The following is a 26,224-nucleotide window of genomic DNA, read 5'->3' as shown; positions in this document are numbered from 1 at the left end:
AGAAGAGGAGGGAAAACTTCTCAGTTCGTTTTATGAGGCCAGTATTATGATACCAAAAACAGATAAAAACATCACAAGAAAAGGAAACTCCAGACCAGTATTTTTTATGAGTATAGATTTTTAAAATCCTTGAAAAAATACATGTACTTTATACACCATGAACAAGTGGGATTTACCCCAGGAAAATGCTATGTTGGTTTAATCAATGAAACAGTTGATGTAATTCACAGTATTAATAGAGTAAAAGACAAAAATCTCATCATATATACTTCCTGAGGCTTAAAATTTGCCCATACTTATTTTGAAAGGATAATTTCTAACTAAATTCACTTTTTTTTTTCTCCTGAGTATAAAGCAAGCTTGTTTGGTTTCTTGAACCTATACTACATTGTGTTTCATAAATTTCTTACACAAAATCAAATCTAACCTCCCATCTCTCTTTTACATTTACAGAATACCACTTCTTGTGTGTTTTATCCTGTAAACACATTCTGTGTTTGGATGAGAGGGGTGGGACAATTTTAAAGATACATGTATTCCCTTGATACATGTACTATTTTTAAAAATTAATTAATAATTGATTGATTTTTGGCTGTGTTGGGTCTTCATTGCTGCACACGGGCTTTCTCTAGTTGCGGCGAGCAGGGACTACTCTTCTTTGTGGTGCACAGGCTTCTCATTGTGGTGGCTTCTCTTGTTGCGGAGCATGGGCTCTAGGCGTGTGGGCTTCAGCAGTTGTGGCGCGTGGGCTCAGTAGTTGTGACTCGCGGGCTCTGGAGTGCAGACTCAGTAGTTGTGGTTTAGTTGCTCTGCAGCATGTGGGATCTTCCCAGACCAGGGATCAAACCCGTGTCCCCCGCATTGGCAGGCGGATTCTTAACCACTGCACCACCAGGGAAGTTCTGGGACTATTTTAAATTGTAAAGATTTTAATCACAAACCACAGCCTCTGGGTCAAAAGTTTTCCAACCTGGGGGACTTGTGGAGGCACAGAAAATGTCATTCTTCAGGCTGTTTCTCCTCAGGCTCTTATTCCTCACTTGTCTGCATCTTTACCCAAAGGTAAAACCTTGACTTGATCTATTTCTCACTTGAAAACTTCATTTATAGGATTTTTAGCTTGTTTCTGGATATGGTTATTGATTTTTCTTTATTACCCTGAGATACAGCACATAAATATATGTTATATATTATAGAAAATAATATTGATGAATAGTTTATATTTTTAAAGAATATTTAAAAGTAGGCATTTAACCCAAAAGAATTCTGATAGAGAAATCACTCTGCTTGAGTACTTATAAGTGTACAGTAAGATCCTGCACATTGCCATCCATCTACTTGCTCAGGAGAAGTCATGAGTTATTAGAGACACATGTAAAAGAATCAATCAGTCGCTATGCTTAGCATGTTTTAAAATCAGAGATGACACCCTTTTTTTGTTTGTTTGTTTTTTGATGAGACCTAATTTTGATTCATTTAAATAAATTATAAGATAAAGTTTGAACATGTCAAAGTATCAGAGACCAGTAAAGGCTTATTCTCATTTCCCTTTATTATTCAGTCAATATTGAAGTATGACCTCATTCACGTCAGCCCTCTCCTGTGTATGTCCTTCCTTTTTCATATGTCTAAACAGCAGCCCTCCCCTCACTTCACCTAAAAGACAGGTGAACACACAAGGTTCTAGATCTAATGGGCATCTGCTTCAAAGGACCCCACCTAAGCCTGTCCTGAGACAGAAAGATGGGCAAAGATGACATCAAATCATAACTCTATTTTCTCATTACAAAGGGCCCAATGAGAGCTCTCTCTATTTTTCAGCACTAATATTAAAGAACAAGAAGGTACAATTTTCTACCAAAAATTCCCATAGCAACTTCGCAAGATTTACATGTTCTACCTGTTGTGATAAAGTGAAAATTTTCTTTCCAAGAAATGTGCACATGGATCTTGATGAGACTTGCTTGAGAAAAATAATTGTCATTTTTTTAATATCTATTTTTTCCCAAGAAGGTGGGTGGTGATATTCAATGCATGGCGAGCATCAATAAGCTACAGGGTTATAAAAAGGAATTTTACTAAGAGTCGTTTGTAATAAAGTCCTAATACATGGCGACAAGCTTTAGCTTAAAAACAATGCAAATTGACTTTTTGTAATTAGACCAACATTTTAAGAGCTCTTGTGGTCATTCCTAGATAAAAGATCTCTGGAGCAAATTCTTTGAAATTGAAGAATTCCTCTGTGATATGAATAATCTCCTCCTATTTAACAGATTTATTAGCTGCATATTGAATTTTCCTACAAGCAAATCCATCAATGGATAAACAATCCATTGTATAATATATTTTTACAATGGAAAACTATTTGGCAATAAGCAGGAACAAACTACTGATAGAGAAGTTGTCAGTCACCGCAGCCTCCTTCCCCTACAGGGACCAATCTGACAGCTTGGTCTCAATAAATCCCCTGTTGACCTCCACTTGTTTTAGGAAGTGGCCAGACATAGAAAAACCTCTGCCCCTAGCACTAAAATGTCCCAGACTGCCTGTTTGCCCCGCTACAGCCAACCTAGGACTGCTGACTGTTTCCTGAACACAAAAAATGCTCCTTGCTTCCAAATACTCCTCTCAGTTTCTTCTGTTTACCCTATAAAACGTATTCTTCCTTTTCACACCTTTGAACCCCTGCTGAAATGAAACCAAAGGCAGATGGGTTTCCTTTTGCAAGTTTATGATTAAGCAGGTTATGCTTTAAACAGACACACACACGCAATGAAATACCTCTTCAAACTTTCTAGAATGGTTAAAACTAGAGAGACAACACCACATTTTGCCAAAGATGTGAAGTAACGTTAAATCTCCTATATTGCTGGCAAGAATTTAAAATAATATGACTCCTTTAGAAAATGTTTTGGCAGTTACTTATAAAGTTAAATATATAACTGCCCTGTAGCCTGACAATCTTATTCCTATTTACCCAAGAAAAATGAAAATAAATTTCCACAATAAGAATTATAGAAAATATTTATTCATGAAGGTCTAAAACAGAAAAGAACCCAAATTCTATCAACTAGCAAATAGATAAGTGGGATGGATAACTTTATGTGTCAACTTGGCTAGGCTATGGTGTACCAAAGTTAGGTCAAACATCAATCTAGATGTTGCTTTCAAATGTGATGAATATCTAAATCAGCATACTTTGAGTAAAGCAGATTACACTCCATAATGTGGGTGGGCCTCATCCCATCAGTTGAGGGCCTTAAGAAAAAATGAGTGAGGTCCTCTAGAAAAGAGGAATTCTGCTTTCAGACAGTCTTCAGACTTGAGCTGCATTATCAACTCTTCCCTAGTTCTCCAGCCTGCAGCCTGCCCCACAGAATTCAGACTTGCCAATGCCCACAATCATGTGAGCCAGTTCCTTAAAGATTCTCTATCTCCTCTCCCTATCTCTCTCTGTCTCTCCACACACACCTCCCACCACCATTGATTCTATTTCTCTGGAGACTGTGGACTAGTACAATAAGAAAATTGTGGTATATTGATACAATGGAACATAGTACAGCAATAAAAAATTAATGTACCACTAATAATGATAACTATATTAATTTCTAAAAGCTATAATGAGTGAGAGATCCCAGACAAAAAGGAGTAAATACAGTAAAATTTTATTTATATGATGTTAAAAAATAAGAAATAATAATCTATGATGATAGAAAATCGGAATAGTAACTGTCAGAAGGGAGGAGCACGAGGGAAATAAGAGAAATAGTCTAAATCTTGATTGGGTCTGTTACATGCTGGTTACATGGAGGTGTGTATTTGTAAAAGTCATTGGATTATACATGTATTATCTCTATTTCATTATATGTATAATTTTACCTCAATTAAAAAAAGAAAAAAAGATCCTGTGGCTTGGGCTAGAGTGACAGCCATGCGGGTATTACAAGATCAGATTTTTGACTTATTTTTATTTTAGATTAAGTAACAATTGCTGTCACATGTCTTGTGAACTATGACAGCAAGGGAGGAGTTGGGGGTGAATGCACGTGTTTTGGCTTGATGAAAGGAAAGAATGAAGTTACCATTTACAGAGATGGGAAAGAATGAGGAAGAGATAGACTTAGGGGTCATCTAGGAATTAATTTGGATCACATTAATTTCTGAGATGTTCAAATACAAGGAGTGGTGGTGATACTTGTGTATAAGTATATAGAATTTAGGTGAAAGGATAAGGCTGGGACTAATCTGTGAACACATGGTGTTGAAACCATGAGACTTGATGAGCTTGTCAATGGAATGACTGTGTATAGAAAGAAAAGAGTGAGTTCCTTGGTTAGAGAGAGGAGTAAAGATCTAATAAGGAAACAAAGAAGGAGAGGTGAGAGAGGCAGAAGGAAAACTCACAAGAATGGGCCCTGGCACCTCATGGCCTCATTGTCTCAGTGACAACAGCATTGTCATTTACAAATCTTTGAATCTTTTCAGTGTACTAACATTGCTAAGAAGGTACTTGATCATAGTGGTGCAAACTGGCTACTAGATTAAAACCAGGCGACAGGTCTACCTACCATTCAAGGATTCCAAGCCTTACATTTTGGATGAAGCAGACCCTAAACTGAAGAGGGCCACTACAACTTTCTAAGTTAAAAAATGGTTGCAACTGTCCCAAGCAGCTCCCTAAGTCTCAGACCGGGTCTTCCTCCACAAATCACCACCAGTCCTGAGATCCATGCGACCCTATTCTTTTGTGGGATATTGAAACCTGCTGTGGGCCACAGCCAATTCTTTGTTACACGGTTTATGCAAATTGTGAAAATACAGGTTCATATAATAACCTATCTGGATGCTATTTTAGTCCATTCATGCTGCTACAACAAAATATCACAGACAGGGTGGCATAGGAACCACAGGAATTTATTTATCATGGTTCTGGAGGTTGGAAATCCAAGATCAAGGCACTGGCAGATTCCACATCTGGTGAGGTCTGGCTTCTTGGTTCATGGTCGGTCGTCTTCTCACTGTGTCCTCACAAGGTGGAAGGATGGAGGGAGATCTCTGGGGGTCTCTTTTATAAGAGCACTAATCCCATTCATGAGGGCTCTGTCCTTATGACCTAATCACCTCCTGGAGGCCCCACCTCCTAATACCATGACCTTGGGGATTAGGATTTCAACGTATAAATTTGGGGGGGACACAAACATTCAGTTTCTAGCAGATGTTAACTGCTGACTATACATATATTCAAAGCAAAAGGGAATGTAACTTTTTTGATATTTATGTTTTCTCTTGAAATATTGATAGGTTAAATATATCCAAAAATGTATTAAAATTGTGCTTGTGTTTACATATTTGAAGTGACCAAATGTCTTTCATCAGGTACATGTGTGTACTAGTAGACAGGGAGAGAGATCTCTGGGGTAGATGAGATAAAGCTATCATTTCACTGTGAGGACAAAGAACAGAAATGTGAGAAAGTGTGATGTGGGCATGTGGTCAAAATAAATGAACTTAGTAAAATTAAATTCTAGTCTTTCTATAAAATATTAAGTATATCAATATGCCATAGTAAGTGAAGTATCTATTTAATATTCAACTTGCATGCCACTCAAATAACTGGTTTGCTATTAAATTATGTGTTCTCTACCATCTCATGATTCCTTAATAAAACCAAATAATGCTAAAACTTTTGAAATTAAGAAAGTGGTTTATGAGCATTTAATAAATGCTAATGTAAGCAATCTCCTGAATCAATGCCATATATGTTATTTATAAGACATTCTGCTTTCTCTTTCAGAATTTAATATGCTGTGGTGATTTGGTTTGTTTATGGTAAGTCCTGCCACCCGTAGGTAAACAGGTCCTGAAAGAGCCAGTCAGATCCTGGCACTCCCTAATTCCAGAGGCCAGGAATATGACTCTAGATGAGGATTTCAGGAATGAGAGGCAGCATGGCATTGGCTGATGTCTAAATTTCCACCAGACTTTAAGATTTTATACTTCTAATATTTTTGAAGTAATCAAATAGTAGAAGTTCTGCATTTCTGTTAATTTGCTGTTCTGTTGAAGCAGTGACTTTCAAAGAGGGGCAATCTTGCCCCCCAGGGGCATGTGACAGTGTCTGGAGATGTTTTGTTTTCCCAACTCAGGGGAAGGTGCTCCTGGCATGACATGGGCAGAGCCCAGGGATGCTGCAAAGTGTCCTAGATGCACAAGCAGCCGCTGCCCCCAACAGAAACTGATCTGGCCCCAAATATTAGCAGCGTCAAGGTTGAGAAACCTTGATTTAGAACCACTGGCTTAACCTTCTGAAAAGCAGTCATTAGCCATAATCAATGTGGCTCTGTCAGGAACAAGGCATAAGCCTTAGATTAAGGACAAGGGACTGAAGTTTTGCTCATGAATATCTAATACATTTTAGGTTGGAAAACCTAAAAGAGAGATGTCTATTTATACTAAGGAGACATCAGATACTTTAAACATAAGCATCCAGAGCAGAGACCTTCAAAATGGCGGAAGAGTAAGATGCGGAGATCACCTTCCTCCCCACAAATACATCAGAAATACATCTACATGTGGAACAACTCCTACAGAACACCTACTGAACGCTGGCAGAAGATGTCAGACCTCCCAAAAGGCAAGAAACTCCCCACGTACTTGGGTAGGGCAAAAGAAAAAAGAAATAACAGAGACAAAAGAATAGGGATGGGACCCGCGCCAGTGGGAGGGAGCTGTGAAGGAGGAAAGGTGTCCACACACTAGGAGCCCCTTCACGGGCGGAGACTGCAGGTGGCAGAGGGGGGAGCTTCAGAGCCACGGAGGAGAGCACAGCCACAGGGGTGCGGAGGGCAAAGCGGAGAGATTCCTGCACAGAGGATCGGTGCTGAGTAGCACTCACCAGCCCGAGAGGCTTGTCTGCTCCCCCGCCGGGGCGGGCGGGGCTGGGAGCTGAGGCTCGGGCTTCGGTCCGATGCAGGGAGAGGACTGGGGTTGGCGGCGTGAACAGAGCCTGAAGGGGCTAGTGCGCCACAGCTAGCCAGGAGGGAGTCTGGGAAAAGGTCTGCAGCTGCCAAAGAGGCAAGAGACTTTTTCTTGCCTCTTTGTTTCACGGCGCATGAGGAGAGGGGATTCAGAGCGCCACTTAAATGAGCTCCAGAGACGGGCGCGAGCCGCGGCAATCAGCGCGGACCCCAGAGACGGGCATGAGATGCTAAGGCTGCTGCTGCCGCCACCGAGAAGCCTGTGTGCGAGCACAGGTCACTCTCCACACCGCCCCTCCCGGAGCCTGTGCAGCCCGCCATGGCCAGGGTCCCGTGATCCAGGGACAACTCCCCTGGGAGAACGCACGGCGCGCCTCGGACTGGTGCAACGTCACGACGCCTCTGACGCTGCAGGCTCGCCCCGCCTCCTCCGTACCGCTCCCTCCCCGCGGCCTGGGTGAGCCAGAGCCCCCGAAGCAGCTGCTCCTTTAACCCCGTCCTGTGTGAGCAAAGAACAGATGCCCTCAGGCGACCTACACGCAGAGGCGGGGCCAGATCCAAAGCTGAACCCCGGGAGCTGTACGAACAAAGAAGAGAAAGGGAAATCTCTCCCAGCAGCCTCAGGAGCAGCGGATTAAAGCTCCACAAACAACTTGATGTACCTGCATCTGTGGAATACCTGCATAGACAACAAATCATCCCAAATTGAGGAGGTGGATTTGGGGAGCAACGATATATATATTTTTTTCTTTTTTTCGCTTTTTGTGAGTGTGTAGTGAACGCTTCTTTGTGTGATTTTGTCTGTATAGCTTTGCTTTTACCATTTGTCCTGGGTTCTATCTTTTTTTTTTTTTAAGCATAGTTTTTAGTGCTTGTTATCATTGGTGTATTATCTTTTTGGCTTTGTTGCTCTCTTCTTTCTTTCTTTTTTTTAAATAACTTTTTATTTTTTAAAAAAAATTTAATAATTTTTTTAATATTTGTATTTTAATAACTTTTCTTTCTTTCTTTCTTTCTTTCTTTCTTTCTTTCTTTCTTTTTTTCACCCTTTTCTTTTGAGCTTTGTGTCTGACAGGGTCTTGGTGCTCTGGCCGGGTGTCAGGCCTGTGCCTCTGAGATGGGAGAGCCGAGTTCAGGACACTGGTCCACCAGGGACCTCTCAGCTCCATGTAATATCAAACTGCGAAAGTTCTCCAAGAGATCTCTATCTCTAATTAAAGACCCACCTCCACTCAACGACAAGCAAGCTACAGTGCTGAACACCCTATGCCAAAAGACTAGCAAGACAGGAACAGAAAATCACCCATTAGCACAGAGGCTACCTAAAATCATAATAAGGTCACAGACACCCCAAAACACACCACCGGATGCAGTCTTGCCCAGCAGAAAGACAAGATCTGGCCTCATCCACCAGAACACAGGCACCAGTCACCTCCACCAGGAAGCCTAAACAACCCACTGAACCAACCTTAGCCACTGGGGGCAGACACCAAAAACAACAGGAACTATGAACCTGCAGCATGTGAAATGGAGACCCCAAACAAAGTAAGTTAAGCAAAATGAGAAGACAGAGAAACACACAGTAGATGAAGGAGCAGGGTAAAAACCCAACCGACTAAACAAACAAAAAAGATATAGGCAGTCTACCTGAAAAAGAATTCAGAATAATGATAGTAAAGATGACCCAAAATCTTGGAAATAGAATGGAAAAAATACAAGAAACGTTTAACAAGCACCTCTAAGAGCTAAAGACCAAACAAACAATGATGAACAACACAATAAATGAAATTAAAATTCTCTAGAAGGAATCAATAGCAGAATAACTGAGGCAGAAGAACAGGTAAGTGACCTGGAAGATAAAACAGTGGAAATAACTACTGCAGAGCAGAATAAAGAAAAAAGAATGAAAAGAAGTGAGGACAGTCTCAGAGACCTCTGGGACAACATTAAATGCACCAACATTCAAATTATTTGGATCCCAGAAGAAGAAGAGAAAAAGAAAGAGACTGAGAAAATATTTGAAGAGATTATAGGTGAAAACTTCCCTAATATGGGAAAGGAAATAGTGAATCAAGTCCAGGAAGTACAGAGAGTCCCATCAGGATAAATTCAAGGAGAAACACGCCAAGACACATATTAATCAAACTATAAATATTAAATACAAAGAAAATATATTAAAAGCAGCAAGGGAAAAGCAACAAAAAACATACAAGGGAATCTCCATAAGGTTAACAGCTGATCTTTCAGCAGAAACTCTGCAAGCCAGAAGGGAGTGGCAGGACTTATTAAAAGTGATGAAAGGGAAAAAACTACAACCAAAATTAATCTACCCAGGAAGGATCTCATTCAGACTCGATGGAGAAATTAAAACCTTTACAGACAAGCAAAAGTTAAGTGATTTCAGCACCACCAAACCAGCTTTACAACAAATGTTAAAGGACCTTCTCTAGGCAAGAAACACAAGAGAAGGAAAACACCTACAGTAACAAACCCAAAACAATTAAGAAAATGGTAATAGGCACATACATATTGATAATTACCTTAAATGTAAATGGATTAAATGCTCCAACCAAAAGACATAGACTGACTGAATGGATACAACAACAAGACCTGTACATATGCTGCCTACAAGAGACCCACTTCAGACCTAGAGACACATACAGACTGAAAGTGAGGGAATGGAAAAAGATTTTCCCTGCAAATGGAAATCAAAAAAAATTTGGGGTAGCAATTCTCATATCAGAGAAAATAGACTTTAAAATAAAGACTATCACAAGAGACAAAGAAGGACACTACATAATGATCAAGGGATTAATCCAAGGAGAAGATATAACAATTGTAAATATTTATGCACCCAACATAGGAGCACCTCAGTACATAAGGCAAATGCTAACAGCCATGAAAGGGGAAATTGACAGTAACATAGGCATAGTAGGGGACTTTAACATCCCACTTTCACCAATGGACAGATCAACAACATTGAAAATAAATAAGGAAACACAAGCTTTAAATGACACATTAAACAGGATGGATGTAAATGATATTATAGGACATTCCATCCAAACACAACACAATACACTTTCTTCTCAAGTGCTCATGGAACATTCTCCGGGATAGATCATATCTTGCATAACAAATCAAGCCTTGGTAAATTTAAGAAAATTGAAATCTTATCAAGTATCTTTTCTGACCACAATGCTATGAGACTAAATATCAAGTACAGGAATAAATCAGTAAAAAATACAAAGAAATGGAAGCTAAACAATGCCCTACTTAATAACCAAGAGATCACTGAAGAAATCAAAGAGGAAATCAAAAAAAACCTAGACACAAATGAAAATGAAAACATTGTCAATGACCCAAAACCTATGGGATGCAGCCAAAGCAGTTCTAAGAGGGAAGTTTATCACTATACAATCCTACTTCAAGAAACAAGAAACATCTCAAATAAACAACTTAACCATACACCTAAAGCAAATAGAGAAAGAAGAACAAAAACCCCCAAATTTAGCAGAAGAAAAGAAATCATAAATATCAGAGCAGAAATAAAGGAAAAAGAAATAAAGAAAAAAATAGCAAAGATCAATAAAAGTAAAAGCTGGTTCTTTGAAGATAAGCAAAACTGATAAACCATTAGCCAGACTCATCAAGAAAAAAAGGGAGAAGACTCAAATCAATAGAATTAGAAATGAAAGAGAAGAAAAAACTGACACTGCAGAAATACAAAGGATCATGAGAGATTACTACAAGCAACTATATGCCAGTAAAATGGACAACGTGGAAGAAATGGACACATTCGTAGAAAAGAACAATCTTCCGAGTCTGAACTGGGAAGAAATAGAAAATATAAACAGACCAATCACAAGCACTGAAATTGTGACTTTGATTAAAAATTTTCCAACAAACAAAAGCCCAGGACCAGATGGCTTCACAGGCGAATTCTATCAAATATTTAGGGAAGAGCTAACACCTATCCTTCTCAAACTCATCCAAACTATAGCAGAGGGAGGAACACTCCCAAACTCATTCTATGAGGCCACAATCACCCTGATAAAAAAACCAGACAAAGATGTCACAAAGAAAGGAAACTGCAGGCCAATATCACTGATGAACATGGATGCAGAAATCCTCAACAAAATACTAGCAAGCAGATCCCAACAGCACCTTAAAAGGATCATACACCATTATCAAGTGGGGCTTATACCAGGAATGCAAGGATTCTTCAATATCTGCAAATCAATCAATGTGATAAATCATATTAACAAATTGACAGATAAAAACCATATGATCATCCCAATAGTTGCAGCAAAAGTTTTTGACAAAATTCAACACCCATTTATGATAAAAACCCTCCAGAAAGTAGGCATAGTGGGAACTTACCTCAACATGATAAAGGTCATATATGACAAACCCACAGCCAAAATCATCCTCAATGGTGAAAAGCTGAAACCATTTCCTTTAAGATCAGGAACAAGACAAGGTTGCCCACTCTCACCACTATTAATTCAACATAGTTTTGGAAGTTTTAGTCACAGCATTCAGAGAAGAAAAAGAAATAAAAGGAATCCAAACCAGAAAAGATGAAATAAAGCTGTCACTGTTTGCAGATGACATGATACTATACATAGTGAATCCTAAAGACACTACCAGAAAACTACTAGAGTTAATCAATGAATTTGGTAAAGTAGCAGGATACAACATTAATGCTCAGAAATCTTGGATTCCTATACACTAGTGATGAGAAATCTGAAAGAGAAAATAAGGAAACACCCTCATTTACCATGGCAACAAAAAGAATAAAATACCTAGGAATAAACCTACCTAAGGAGACAAAAGATCTGTTTGCAGACAACTATAAGACAATGATGAAAGAAATTAAAGATGATACAAACAGATGGAGAGATATACCATGTTCTTGGATTGGAAGAATCAACATTGTGAAAATGACTCTACTACCCAAAGCAATCTACAGATTCAATGCAATCTCTATCAAACTACCAATGGCATTTTTCACAGAACTAGAAAAAAAATTTCACAATTTGTATGGAAACACAAAAGACCCCGAATAGCCAAAGCAATCTTGAGAAAGAAAAACGGAGCTGGAGGAATCTGGCGCCCGGACTTCAGACTATACTACAAAGCTACAGTCATCAAGACAGTATGGTGCTGGCACAAAAACAGAAATATGGATCAATGGAACAGGATAGAAAGCCCAGAGACAAACCCATGCACATACGGTCACCTTATCTTTGATAAAGGAGGCAAAAATATACAGTGGAGAAAAGACAGCCTCTTCAATAAGTGGTGCTGGGAAAACTGAACAGCTACATGTAAAAGAATGAAGTTAGAACACTCCCTAACACCACACACAAAAATAAACTCAGAATGGATTAAAGACCTAAATTTAAGGCCAGACACTATAGAACTTGTAGAGGAAAACTTAGGCAGAACACTCTATGACGTAAACCACAGCAAGATCCTTTTTGACCCACATCTTAGAGAAATGGAAATAAAAACAAAAGCGAACAAATAGGACCTAATGAAACTTAAAAGCTTTTGCACAACAAAGGAAACCATAAACAAGATGAAAAGACAACCCTCAGAATGGCAGAAAATATTTGCAAATGAAGCAACTGACAAAGGATTAATCTCCAAAATTTACAAGCAGCCCATGCAGCTCAATATCAAAAAAACAAACAACCCAATCCAAAAATGGGCAGAAGACCTAAATAGACATTTCTCTACAGGAGATACACAGATTGCCAACAAACACATAGAGAATGCTCAACATCACTAATCATTAGAGAAATGGGAATCAAAACTACAATAAGGTATCACCCCACACCTTTCAGAATGGCCATCATCATAAAACCTACAAACAATAATTGCTGGAGAGGGTGTGGAGAATAGGGCACCCTCTTGCACTGTTGGTGGGAATGTAAATTGATACAGCCACTATGGAGAACAGTATGGAGGTTCCTTAAAAAACTAAAAATAGAACTACCATGTGACCCAGCAATCCCACTACTGGGCATATACCCTGAGAAAACCATAATTCAAAAAGAGTCATGTACCACAATGTTCATTGCAGCTCTATTTACAATAGCCAGGACATGGAAGCAACCTAAGTGTCCATCGACAGATGAGTGGATAAAGAAGATGTGGCACATATATCCAATGGAATATTACTCAGCCATAAAAAGAAATGAAATTGAATTATTTGTAGTGAGGTGGGCGGACCTAGAGTCTGTCATACAGAGTGAAGTAAGTCAGAAAGAGAAAAACAAATACCGTATGTTAACAGATATATATGGAATCAAGAAAAAAAAAAAGAAGTGGTTATGAAGAACCTAGGGGCAGGATAGGAATAAAAATGCAGACGTAGAGAATGGACTTGAGGACATGGGTAGGGGGAAGGGTAAGCTGGGACGAAGTGAGAGAGTGACATTGACATATATACACTACCAAATGTATAATAGATAGCTAGTGGGAAGCAGCAGCATAGCACAGGGAGGTCAGTTGTGTGTTTTGTGACCACCTAGAGAGGTAGGATAGGGAGAATGGGAAGGAGATGCAAGATCGAGGAGTTATGGGGATATACGTATATGTATAGTTGATTCACTTTGTTATAAAGCAGAAACTAACACGCCATTGTAAATCAATTATACTCCAATAAAGATGTTAAAAAAATAAAAAATAAAAAAAACACAAAAAAACAAAAACAGCTTAAGCGCCCAGTGCTCACTGGATAATACAGTGAAAGTTCATTTTGCACTCACATCCTAGTCCAGCATCAGGCGATCCTGGTGGAGTAGCTTCCACACGCTCCTTTATTTCCCCTCCCTCGCCCCGCCCCAGCCTTGACTCTGCCCTCCTGTGCTTCCTTCGAGCACTCTGCATTCAATCCATAGAGGGGCAGGGAAAGACGGAATCCGATGGGAGGCTTCCTGGAAGTGATGAGCGCCCCTGGCCCTCAGCCACAGGTCCACACCTTCTTGCAAGGGAGGGCAGGAAACATCCTCCAGCCCTGCATCCCAAAAGAAGATGCTCCAGGTTCAGGCAGCATCCAGCCGGTCCCTGCCAGACCAACAAGCTTCTTAACCTGATTGTACACTTTTCTGGGATGAATAGAAAGAGAATTCTGATGTTGGGAGGATTTCTACAAAAATCGATGCCCTCGCATCAGACAGATGAGTAAAATTAGTCGTGAAATAGCTGCCTTTCAATAAACAGCAAGTAAAAGGGCCAGGGACCTATCTCAGAACCCTGGCCTCATAGTTTAGATCCTATTTCACAGTCTAGTACATGCAATTCCTGAGTATGTTGTGCACCTTGGAAATGCTATTACATGAACAGGCTGCATTGCTGCTATTAGAAATGAAAGCTAATTTATGTGAGGTCCAGGTACTAACATATTCTGTTGTGGGATTATTTGTTATTTATTTTTATTTAATAATAATAATGACAAACAACAATAAATTACTTTTACTCAAAGAAATAGTCTTGGGTATCTTAGAAACAACTTTTCTGCAAAAGTATTGAAAAGCAAGAGGCTTTGCTCATCCTGGAGGCATGTCTATTATCAAAAAAACACACCTGTTCCTGAAATACTCCTGGAAACCCCATTCAGCTCTGGGAAGAATTACCACTCTATGTGTTTCATGCAGATCCTCCTTGGGAATAGGCTCTAGTTACACTTTCCTGCTTCCACATATACTAGATCTACTTTCCACAACTGTTGGAAACATGGATTGTTGGATGAGAAAAGAAAAAAAAAAAATCTGTAATTTTATATGAGGTCCAGCTGGCTTTTTTTCTAGTATACTGTAAGATATGGAAGCAATAACTCTTAACGCCACCCTCCATGTAACAAATAAGATGACACTAAAACCACAAAGCTGCCACCGTAACCACTAGAGCATAATCAACATCTATAGTTCGTACTTGTGTTTTGCTTTTTCAGTGTAGCTCTGCTGCTTATAGTGGTTGTCTTTGGAATTCACATGGTTGAGCTGGTTTTTAAGAGGATGGTATTAGGACACACACACACACACACACACACGCACGCGCGGTTGTGCAGACAGTGAAGAGACCCAGCAAGGTAGTGAAGGTAAGGCTACAGGATTGATGGTCTCACTGTGTAGAAGCATATTTCTCACTCAAAATCCAAAACAGTGTCCCTCGTGGGTGGGTTGCTCTCCCCCAAGCAGTGATTCTGGGAAACAGGTTCCTCCTATCTTGGAAGGACTCATGACCCTCAAGGTGGCATGTTTGTCTACAGCAAGTCAGCAGATGAAGCAGAGGCCTGGGGAGTCTTGGGTGGGGGTCTTGAAGGCTAGAACAGAACGTATTACTGAGAGCAGAGCACTGTACCTCACATCTTTATGCCTATCGGCTTGTACACAGTCACTGTTTCCTCAGTTATATATTCAGACACATGGGCTGATGACCCTTACAGGGTCTCATTCAACCCTGAGGTTCAATGTTAAATCAACCAAGTTCAGTAACTGTCTACCACAAGGGCAAGCAGGGCGATGGACCCCGAACACAGAAATAACTATTGCCAATTGCATTAATTATTGCTGAAAATTTCCATTTCTCAATCAAAGGAGGACAAGGACAAGGAGAAGCAGAATTTAAGTGGTGCTGCCGTGATGCATGGTGAACCCCATATTTGGTTTGTCTCAGGTGAACGACTGTCGGAGAGACCTATGAATTTCTGAAAGCATTCTCTTGAGAAGTAAAATTAAAAAGGGCCAGCCAAGGCTACGTCTTGCTAGAATGTATTTGTAAACAATTCTCTATTTCTGTGAGACCTGTCTTGGTTTTCTGGGGCTTTTACATACAGACATATTTTCCCAGTAGAGAAAGAATCTGCCTTTGATCTATGATGGGGCCACACTGAATCAGCACTGCCTTCTCACCTGGAACCAGCTAAAGCATGTGCTTAGCTAATGGGAAATAACATGCTCACTTAGTGTATCTTGAAAGGGGAAGGGAGGCTGGTAAAAATATGCACCATCTGTAAAGCTCTCTATAATCATTTATAGACTGCATTAATGAGTCAGGCATTGTGAAGAATTTCCCAACCCCAGGCCAGGTTCTAAGCCACTTTCATCCTGTTTACCAGTTTGTGCTTGTGAATTCTCAGACGAAACAGTGTGTACTCAGCAGCAAAGCCAACAGACACATACAAAACAGAGTCGCTAAATAATATAAATAACAGCTTATAGCCACCAAGTTATAAAACTACAAAACAGAACATTAGGATGATTTCAAAGGCATGATTCATAAAGCGTAACCATATTAAAATATTCCGTAAATTGAAAAAAGCCACTCAAGAACCATGAGTTGCACTGAGTCCTTGTGTGACTGGCTATTTGTTTGCTTGTAAGCAAAGAGAGGCAAGAGATCTGGGTGCGTCAGGCCCAGTGCCCCACAGACTTGACTAATCTACCCTTATTTAGATGTTACGAGATAGAACAGAACATTGCAGTTTGGTTATAGAACATGTCACGGGGACTAGAATTAATCCACTTGTGTGGGTGAGAAGTCCAATTCACTTTCAAAATGGAAAGGAAAATAAGTTACTGAAGAGAGTTTGAGTTGCTGCCTTCTATCTTTATGGAATTTTCCAAACTTCTGGAAGCACACCCTGCTGGTGGCCATACACAACAAAGTTGGGTCACCTGTTCTGTTGTCACATTTACCTGATTTGAGGTGAAAAGGGCCATTGTGAGATATTTATTTGATAAATTGATTAATCAGTTTATCTTTTTATAGAAATGATTTGTTAAAAAAAATATTTTCAACATAACAAGATAAACCAACACTTCAAATTGATAAATGAAGAGAAACTAGACAAACAAAAGAGGAAGGCAGAATATGGAAGATGGCTACTACTCCCATCACCCCACATAGGAGTATTATCCATCTTTTAATTTTTTTAAAAAAGTGGCCTAACTTTCTAATCTACACAGTGTGGGAACTGAATCCTCTTTCCAGAAGTCTGCAGGGCTTCTCTGACTCCGTCTTTCTCCTGGTTTCCTGCCCTAAAACTAATGCCTGAATCTGTTGAATCCTCCTTCTCTGTGTAGGGGTCCCCAAGACAACCCGCAGGCTTGATGGTTCACTGGAAGAACTCACAGGACTCAGGAAAGCTAGTAGACTCAGAGTTATGGTTTATTACAGTGAAAAGGTGTGGAGGAAGATCAGCACAGGAAGAAGAGACACGGTGTAGCCTCCAGAGAAAGCAGGAGCAAGCTCCCAGGGGTCCTCTCCCAGTGGATGTGCCTAATTCCCTGCCCATGTGAGGTGTTGCCAGCCAGGGAAGCTCAGATGAGCCCTGTGTCTAGGACCCTCATCAGGGAGCAATACTGTAGGCCTGAAGTGCTTATATGTTGAGGGTCTTAGTTCTTTGAATTTTCATAATCCTTGTACCAGGCCTGACTTTAGGTTTGCTGTGGTGTTCTTGCCACTCCATTTAGATTAGAGAGGTCACATTACAGCAAAGCTTCCAGATTGGGTGTGGGGAGTCCCATGAATGCTCTTAAGAGGGCAAAGTTCTAGCCCTGCTCTTCTAAATAGCTTATATGGCTTTATACTTTCTCCACTGCAATGGCCCCCAGACTCACCCACACTCTTAATTGTGGGAACATCCTCTACTGCTGCCTCTATGGACACAGTTCTCCTACCAACCTGATCTTCCTCCCTTTAGTTGGAAAGACACTTAACAGGTGGGTGTTTTCAAGTACTGATCTGCGGCCCAGCAATAAGGCCATGGGTCACAATCAGCTGTTTAGTACTTACTGGATTTTAGCCACTGTGGGAGGAGCCTCACTGCTGGAGTTGGACACCAGGGTGGGAACCCACAGCCACTGTGAGAATTCTCAGAGGCGTCAGATCCCCATGTGCTGCATTTCGCATGGCGCCTTGACCACCTCCTTTGGGGTTTCTAGAGGCACCGATTATAATTTGGGCTGCAAAAGGAGTCATGAGTGACTTAGGATAATTTCTCTGAGTTTGGGAGATCCTAAAAGGCTTTGAAGTATCTGCAAAAAAGTTGGAGAAGGATCAGCCTACAATGTTGATTACTGTCTTCTATTGCTGAGGTTTCAGTAATGTGCTGACAAGGAAAATGCTACTCAGAGAATAAAATCAATAAGATGGGAAAATGATGTTTTCTTTTAGGTTCTTCCTGAGCTACTAGGATAGGACAGATATTTCAGAAGAAAAAGAGAACAAAAGTAATATCTTTATTGTTGTTATCACAGAATTACATAATGCATTTGTTTTCCAACCTCTCAGTGTGGTATCACCATTCTTCTCACATAGCTTTACAATCTCCCAGGGAGACAAAGGCAAATATGATGATGTCTACATAATGGATGAGAAAGCTGAACTGTTTCACTTAAGGGTCCCTGGTCAGCAATGAAAGTGAGAATAAAGGCCATATTTACTCATTTCTAAGTCCCGAGAGCCATTCATTTAATAATAAAACAGTTTGATAGTCCCAGGAATCAAACATTGCATTAGATGCAGGGGTGAGAGATAAATTTGAGCCAGCAGAGCATAAGATCCAGGCAAGAAAATCAATGTGAAAAGCTACAATGTGATGTATGCTGTAATATCAATGCATGGATTAATTATTATTTACTCATTCATTACTTCCACAGAAATATGTGGAGTTCCAACACATATTGGCAACATATGTGGGTGAGTATGGGCGATAGAGTACAGAGAATGAAATATGAGATCTCTGCCTCCTTGTACCTCGCACTCTGGTGAAAAAGACATTTTAAAGCACAAATACTTAATTATCATGATCATACAATGCTCTAAAGGAGGAGCACAGGACACTGTGTAGGAACACAGGGGAAATCTGTTACTGTTGAAGATGGAACCACGGTATTGGTGTGAACACTGTATTACTTTCTTCTACTTTCTCAATATCAATTTCTGAAAGAGGCTGAAAAAGAACGGGACAGTGAACTGTCCTGAAAACCCAAGGACCTGGGACCTAGTCACCACCTGGGTTATTTTAGACAAAGCATTAGGGACAGGCTGTGAAGTTTCTGGGGTCTTTTCCAGCATTAACTTTCCATTTGCTCTTTGAAAGTCTGTTTATTGAACATGCATTTGAAAGGGAACATGTGAATCTATTTGAGTGATCTTTAACCTCATGTCACAAATTGTCTCTAATAAACTCTTGAGTATGAGAGGAAGTGGATTCCCTGAAACCTACATAAATGAACTCTCCAACGCATAGAGCACCGATCACCTACAGGAGGGCGCGGCCTCAAAGTGGCAATGTGGATTTGTTATATACCTTGAATGCCTGGTAAAATTGCTAATTTTGTAAATGGAGTACTTCTGCCTTTATTTGTGATGTTACCTCAGGGAATGCAGCTGAATAGAGACGTGCGAAAGGTAAGAACTCTGTAAAGAGGGCAATCTCTCATTTACTGACTCATTTTTCCACCATGCTGGAGGAACAACAGCCTACACATCTCTTACTGATTACACTGTCCTCTGTGGACTTCCTATGTATTCCAAACATTTAGAAGGTAATGTTTAGACCCTCAACGTAATGCAGATATCCTCGAAACATCTGAAGCTCTTTGTAATAGAGGGTCACCCAAAAGACCATGAGCTGTTGAATGACGTTGTCACCCTTCAGAACTGTGCTTAGTTCTCTCCGACCCAGAATACAATCTGTAACAAATTATTTTCTGGATTTGAATGAATATTGAAAGTGTTGGAGTCAATCTTTATCTTTGGTATATATAAAAATCAGATTCCATTGTTTCCATTTTTCTGACAGTGTTTCACATACGTATTTTCTGCATTGGTCTTTAATTCAGCTGCTTCCAGTGAAATGGTTCCATCCACGTAGTGAGTGTGACAAGATCTGTGGTTCTCAAACTTCAGCATAGAGGAACATCACCTGGAGGCTCCTGAAGATAAGCCCGTGGAGCCACATCCCTGGGGTTTGTGATTCAGTAGACCTAGGGTGTATTCTAGTATAGAGGTGATGCGGATATTACAGGTCTGGAGACCACACTCGTAGACCCACTGATCTAGGCCATCTCCCACTTGCTGTGGACCGTGTTTCCAGTGAGGTCTGGTGGGCACCACTCACTCCACTATCTGCCATGTGAATAGAGAACAGTGCCAAATGGATTACCACCCCTCAGACTTTTGTAGTAACCCAACAAGAAACCCAGGATAGGTGTTGAGGACCACCAAAGCATTAAAACAAACAAAAAAAGAACCAATTCCTGGTCTTGTAGTTAAATTGTAAATCTTGAAGCAAAAAATAGATGTCTTGACTTTTACCTAGATTTGCATTGATATAAGAGAAGCAAAATTAATATTCATTTGTGGGCACTGACACTTTCCTTAAACAAACAAGTCTCTCACTGATGTTGCCGACTTTAGATTGACTTATATTACTGTTTTAAATCCCAGATTCAAGATTTATCTAGAATATTTTCTTAAATTTTAAATAAAAAAATACTCAGATTGCTTGACCTGAATGGCATTAATAAATCAACGACGCACCCTATTAAAAAATGTGTGGACTCAGGAGCTAAGAGCTTGCATTGTAGTATAATGAAGTAATGCTGAAAACATAATCGACTCCACCCAATTTCACTCCTCCTTCTCAGCTTCCGCCTTAGCTTAACAGGTGGCTTGCCAGAAGAATAGGAATCAATTACCATAAGATATTCCAAACAAGTCAGGATCTTGGAAAAATAGCTGGCATAGGAAACTACTTCAGCTCGTGTCCCTCTGAGAGATACACGTCCACACAAAAAAGGAACATGCACGTATTATTTTTCTTATGTATTTTGAAAGTTTTCTTTTACAACATTGTCGTGAAACTTTCAAGGAACTATATTTTGATTACTAATGATTATTATAATTAATATTCAAATTTGTGTTATTTTCATAAGTTCTGAATTATATGATCCATAAAGACAAATAGAATATTTAACACTCACAAGTTTGACATTTAGTTTTTTAATAGATTCTTTTATAGAGTCAGACCTTGCAGCTGTAATTTATATACTCATCATCTCTGGGTTCCAGATTCTATTTTCACAAAATACAGAAAGATTATCCCATTCACTGCTTTTGGACTTATTTTTTACTTTTATTTTACAAAAACTTAAAGTGAGGAAGACAACTCCCTAAATATATTGTTCCACTTTTAGTTTTCTGAGAAACCCTCCACTTTATTGTCAACCATCAGATGTAACTACTTGATATCTGTGGAGCAAATAGAATAAAAAAGGATGCACTGACTCTTGGGGAAATTTTAATACTAAGTGAAGTAAGTCAGACAGAGAAAGACAAATATCATATGATATCGCTTATATGCAAAATCTTAAAAAGAATGATACAAATGAACTTATTTACAAAACAGAAACATACTCACAGACTTAGAGAATGAACTTATGGTTACCAGGGGGAAGGATGGGAAGGGTGGAGGGATAGTTGGGGAGTTTGGGATTGACATGTACACACTGCTATATTTAAAATGGGTAATCAACAGGGACCTACTATATAGCACAGGGAACTCTGCTCAATATTCTGTAATAACCTAATTGGGAAAAGAATTTGGAAAAGAATAGATACATGTATATGTATAACTGAACCACTTTGCTATACACCCAAAACCGACACAACATTGTTAATCAACTCTATTCCTATATAAAATAAAAATAAAAAAAAAGGGGGGGTCAGAGAGAGGACAGATCCTCTTGACCACAGTTTGGTTTCCATTATCTTCCACTAGAAGACAGTATTCAGGCTGGACAGTACAGAAGTGTGAGCAGAAAGGCTCTGTGCCCTTTGAGAGGGGTAACAAGAAAGACAAAGATCAGAGACTCTGGGAAAGTGTAAGACATCAGGCCCACAAAAGTTACAGCCCAGGGCCTGAGAGTATGTGCAGAATATGTGAAGATGTGACAGAAGAGATATTTTTCCATGAGAAAATAATGAATTGTGGGAGAGGAGCCAGGTGAGTGGAGGATGCAAATATTTTTCCAATTTCAAAATTGGAAAAAGGATGAATTCTTGAGACGAGGGGCCAATCAGTTCAACACTGATCACTGACAACAATGAAGAAGTGATTATTAACCGGCTGATGGGCAGTCATCACAAGATCTGGCTCAATTAGTTTCACAAAAAGCAGCGTGTTTTCTCTTTGTGTTTAGTAAATTCACGTTACAGGGTACTGGTTACACAAAGATTAATGAAGAGTGGTACTTGAATTTCAAGAGCTCTTTCTGCTTTGTGTCAGGCACGTCTCGGACTTCAGACTTCCCACTTCAGCCCGGCATGGAGCTGTCCTTTTGATATTCCTGCGTACTTGATGAAATCACAATTCAATAGGTCAGAGCTGCCTTAACAATCTGCTAAAAGACTGCTGCTAAATAATTGGTGTCAATCAAAGGGGAAAACCTTAAAACACATTAAACTGTGTCCTGCTCTTTATCATGTGTTAACGTCTATTCAGTGGTTTGGATCAAGGCACAAAACACATGCTTAGGAGATTTGCACGTGACACAAAACTGGGAGGGACAGTTGATATAGCAGATGACAGAACTGAGATGCAAATTATTTAAAACAAGGGAACTAGGACCAAGAAAATAAGAAAAAATTTAACTGTACCATATACAGGTAGGAGTTCTAGCGATTTATGGACAACTGTTCATAAGATTGCCAGCAATCAGAGTTCCATACTTTCTCCAGACTAAAGCTCATGATACCTGGGTGTGCATTTATGGAAGTACCAGGGTTTTGATTTCAGGGGCAGTGGGGACAGACAACATCTGTGCCAGTCAGGGGCAGTGCTCACATCCAGAGCAGTGTGGCTTCTGTCTTCCCAGCACCCACATGCAGAGGACATGCAGTGAAGGGCATGAGCATGGGTGAGAGGCCACACCTGGTACAGGTCACCTCAGCAGAAGGGACGTGAATATAAGTGGAGGCATGGAGGGTGGTTGTACCCACTGTCCTATAGGTCACGATGAGCACACAGTAATGCACTTCAATAGGAATCAGATCATGGCTTTGTTAGAATCTTTGTGCATCTACAAACACCTCCATCAAGTGGTGAGCCACGTGTCATGAGGTGAATTCAAGCCAAGGCTGTGGGGCAATAGGTAGGACAATTCAGAGTAAACCATGCATGGGAGCAGGGAGACAGGATTGGACCAGCTGAATCCAGGACCTTCCAAGTCTAAGATTCTCTCCTCCCATGGTCTGAGCTCTCCAGGTGCTCAAGGTTCTCTCTAGGGTGTCTGTGTACCAGTGCATACAGATACACACATACACACACATGCAGACACACACAATATTCTGCTCAGAAGAGAGCCCAATGTGGAGGAAATGAGAGCGGTCCAGGTCCAGTTGCTCTCCTGTTACTGTGGACCCTTTACCCAAAATTTAACTCTTTCCAGAGACCATCTAGCAACACAGCATCTTGTCTGGGGTGTTTTTCACCCACATTTGCTGCTGCTGCATTAAGAGCTAGTTGGGTCTAATGAGCTCGCCACCAGGTTTTAATGAGACTTTGTTTTCTTTATAGCTCTTTCTCTCTTTGCTTCTATTTGTTTCCTATGGCAGTACTTTGGATGCTGAAGTAATGCTTGTCCCAAGTCCAGCTTCTGAATTAGGATAACATGAGTTCTGAAAACCTGATGAAAACTTCTACGGACAATTAATGAGGAACTTTATATTGTAATTGGTGATTTTTTTAATTGCTTCCACAAGAAAAGAACAGCAATTTTTTTTCTGGATAAAATAAAAAATATAACAGCAGGAAAATGTAATAGATGAAAACTTGGAGATTAATTGAAGAGACTTTCTCTTTATAAAGTGAGATAACAGTTATGAAACATTTTGAAAAGTATGAAATAGTAATGATAACACTGTGTTATTATATATGGTATAATTTAGTAATTGGTGATAATAAGCACGGCAATCATCCTACATTTTACCTCTGAGGAATAAACTTGCACACTACATCAGAATTCTGTCTGTGTTTAATTTTTCAAAAAGGAAAATGATGAGAGAGAACAAAAAGATGTATACTCATATTGGTGCCCTCATTTACCTAGAATTCCAAGACATGGCTTTGTCCAAAACCAGGTAGTTACCTTGGCTATATCATTCGTTCCTTCATTCATCCATCCATTCATTAATCCACCTATCACTTTTTATGTGACTCCTGTGATGTGCATTTCTCGTTTGCTTTTCTAGTTTCAATGAGTTTCAATGATGTGGATGGCAGTCCACACATCCTGGAGCTGTGGATCTTTAAGCCTCACAGGAGAATCATTCAAAGGTTACAAATAGTGAGACCGTTCCTTCAGATGGGCAATAACGAGATGGCAGCCTCGTCTGCACGGCTGAGAACACAAGGATGAGCCACTGAAACCATGGTGAGCATGACGAGTCTTGCGTGAGGAACACCACACATGCATCCTCCTGTTCTTGCTGTAGACATTCCAGCCTCTGTTTACAGAGCTGAGGGCAGAGGGGAAATGGCCCTTGTTGTCCTGGTCAGTGAAACAGGCTATGTTACATTTGACAACATGTTCACTGCTTAGTATGAAAACCATACACTCTTAAAATATCAGGAAGACATCCTAAAGGATTTTCCAATTAGATGGATATTTTGACTCAGGTTTATTGGTACCGGGGAAGCATAACTAAGTCCTGAACCAACAGCAGTTGTGCAGAGTGGGTCTAAGCCAAGGAAATTTGAGAATTTGGAAACGTTTAATACTTAGTATTAGGAATGTGCTCTTTATTCAAACCTCATTTGAACCAACATGTAAAACAATAGGAAGAAATAGAGTGGACAGCATTTTAATAGACCCGTTCATGTGAATGGTCTGGAATGGAGATAAAACTGGGATCACTGGTGATCTGAGCATAGAAATAAGAGATCATATAAAGAAAATAATTGCTCTTGTCAGTGTAATATTAGACTGATTCAGAAGAAGGAAAGTCTAATTCTTATGGTGCAAAGCAGGAGAAAAGATTAAACATTCACTTGCACTTCATTAATCTCACAAGTTTTTTACATGCAGGTTTTTTGGAGAAAATTTGACTACACCTTTGCTTAATTCCAAATAGGCAATTTGTTTGGGAATGGCAATTGTAAGCAGTTCAATAGCTGAGGTTCTGCAGAATGTAGAGATTGGAGTAACCTGCTGTCAGTAAAGCCCACAGCATACAAAGTGGAATGGAAATGGGTCAGCATTAGAGAAGATGCACCTTTGCAAGTGCATGTCTATATTGGGTGGGGTTGCACAACAGTCTACACCCTAGATCCCTTGGCTGCTATGGTAAATTAGGCTTCCTCTTCTCTCTATAGGCCATCAGTTTGACTGATTCTGCCCCTCATAGCTTTGCTTCTTCAGTGCCTTTCCATCCTGCTGCATGGAGAAGGTCTCCCTTAATTCAGGTGCTAATTCAAATGTCACTTTTGTGAATTCTTCTTTGACTCTACTGCCTAAACTCGAGCAGAAGCCATTTAGGTATTGAATGACAAGCTTTATCTGGCTTTCTCCTATGGCTGATGTTATAGGGATATTTTGTTTCTCTCCCTGGAGGGACTGAAAAGTTTGGAGACTGGACTACTTTCTACTTCTCTTTGTATCTTCAGAATCTAATTCTAGTGGTCCTTCAAAAAGTGTTTGTGGGTATATGAGCTCCCAGGAAAGATGGAGTCTGTAGATTCGGCAATGTGTCCACTGTCCACCGATAGACATGTGTGCAAGGCTGTTCTTGGCTACTGCAACTTCCTCCATATTTGGAAATCTCCCCTCCATTCCCTCCTTTGCCAGAGTGCTAGGACTCTGACCCTGGCTGACATCTTGTTGGTGTCTCTTTGTTGCCTTGGTAGAAATGGCCCTTTCTGCCCCTCAATCTTCTGGCCATGCCCCTTTTCCATGGTGTCACATAGCTCTTTATCCTAGGCACTGGAGGTGAGCCATGCTCTGGGAGAAGAAATAGGACCTTGTTCCTGACAAGGGTGAGGGAGTGCCCCTCGGTTCCAAGTGAGAAGTCAACAAGGGTATTCGATCACAGGGTTGAAAGTTCAGTGGCAAAATTAAAGCTGAATTACATGCATGTTTTTCAAGAACTCAGATGGTGTGTGACCACTGAACAACCACTGCAAACTCCACTTTGGTGTCCCATTCTCCATAAAATCCCCAGAGGTT

This window comes from Balaenoptera borealis, assembly GCF_965194805.1.
Source record: "Balaenoptera borealis genome assembly, chromosome: 2".
Taxonomy (NCBI): domain Eukaryota; kingdom Metazoa; phylum Chordata; class Mammalia; order Artiodactyla; family Balaenopteridae; genus Balaenoptera; species Balaenoptera borealis.
This window is presented reverse-complemented; position numbering follows the sequence as displayed.